The following is a 1,716-nucleotide window of genomic DNA, read 5'->3' on the forward strand; positions in this document are numbered from 1 at the left end:
CTAAGCATTTTCAACAGCAGAATGTGCACCTGGAATACACACAGCTTACTTTACATTACTGTGCTAAGGCTGAAAAAATACTGTTTTAATTTTGGAGCAGCTGTTTTGTGCTTTATATGCACATCATTTATGGTTGTTTTATGGCAGTTTTTGTAAAGCAGAGTTGGTCAAAATGTATTCCTAATGTTAATTCAGATTGCTTTCATTTATTTAATTTAGAAGGCTTTTTGTGTTTATGTTGAACATTATTGCTAGTTTTTGTACTTAACCTGTAAGGGAACATTCTAAGGCTAAACACAACTGTTTTATGATGCTGAAGCCACTTTAATTTTTAATAATATTCAGGTTGTTTTGTGTGTTATTTATTTCACAATTCCTTGTAATATTTACAGTTTCTGCTGGTCTCAGATAAATAAACTGGTATTGAAAGAATACTTAGTGTTTCAGTCAGATTGGTGTTTGTAAAGATTAATACTGAGCAGAGTTTAGTTCTGTTAATGTAAATGATTATAAACTGTAGGGTTGGATACAGTAACATTTCATTTATCAGAGGCTTTTATACAAAACAATGTTAATACAGGGGCACAGTTGATCAACAGTGGATTATTATATTATTACAGCACTAATATGAAGCTGTACGGACACAAATGACCCAAAATAAATAATACATTCTTTCATTCTAAGTAACTCAAAAGTTACTTTTTGCAGTAACGCATTACTTATTTCAGTAACTCACACAACACGGGTTACGAGTTAAAGCGCTTACGGTTCAAAACACCTAGAAAGTGGTGAGTAGACAATTAAAGCATGATATAACAACTGTAGCACAACTAGCATGTGGTTAAGATACATGGGTGTTTGTTGAGAGCTGATTGAACAAAGGCTATTGATTGGTAGCCTTTCAAATTGGTAAAAAAAAATAAATAAAGATTTGATGACGGAGTTGGAATTCCCTCATAACTGAGGACCAAAATAAGACCACACACTATCATAACTGTTGACATTAAGATGGAACTGTAAGAAAAAAAAGTTACACCATGAGATGGATTTTTAGAGCCCCGCCCCCAAAACTTAAAAAAAAGCGATGCCCAGTTGTACATGTAAGTGGTGTAGTGTATATCTGCCATGTGAAAGATCGTCTATGCTGTTACACACAGGGCCTCATAGCTCAGAGGTTAGAGCACTGGTCTAGTAAACCAGGGGTTGTGAGTTCAATTCTCACTGAGGCCTTCATTCCCTGTTACCTACAGGTCAAAGGAGGTGGGGCTAAGGGTTTTGTTCACACCCTTTAACCTCTCTAGGATTGGTTTGAATGGAAAGCGTTCCTGGTTTGTGAAGTCTACAGAGGACCAGGGCAGTGAGCTGAAGACTCTCCAGTGTAACTCTCAGCTGTGACAGCAGGGGGTGTGGTTTCCTTCAGTCCACTTACTGTACCAACGACTTCAGTGGCCTGTGGAGTGTATCACTGATTGTTATTCTGATAAAATGTTTATTCTAAGAACAAAAACTTCTTATTCTTAGGACAACACAAGCAGGGAGAGGAACCCAAAAAGCCCCAACACCAGCTCACAAAGCTTCTTTATGCCAAGTACCTAGAACCACTGAAAACACAACATATTGTTATATAATAAAAGTTTCATGTTTATACATTGATTTGTGTGATTTCAGTCTTTCATTTCAAACATATTATCTCCATAGCTGTAGAGGTCCATAGTG

The 1,716-nt window shown here is 36.5% G+C and overlaps 1 non-coding gene across 1 annotated transcript; it reads left to right on the plus strand.

Annotated features, from left to right (window-relative positions):
• Positions 1-1,157: 1,157 nt before the first annotated feature.
• trnat-agu (transfer RNA threonine (anticodon AGU)) lies at positions 1,158-1,230 on the plus strand. Its single transcript has one exon. It is a non-coding gene; the product is annotated as a tRNA-Thr (tRNA).
• The last annotated feature ends 486 nt before the right edge of the window (positions 1,231-1,716 follow it).

Source organism: Gouania willdenowi, unplaced genomic scaffold (genome assembly GCF_900634775.1).
Source record: "Gouania willdenowi unplaced genomic scaffold, fGouWil2.1 scaffold_429_arrow_ctg1, whole genome shotgun sequence".
Taxonomy (NCBI): Eukaryota; Metazoa; Chordata; class Actinopteri; order Blenniiformes; family Gobiesocidae; genus Gouania; species Gouania willdenowi.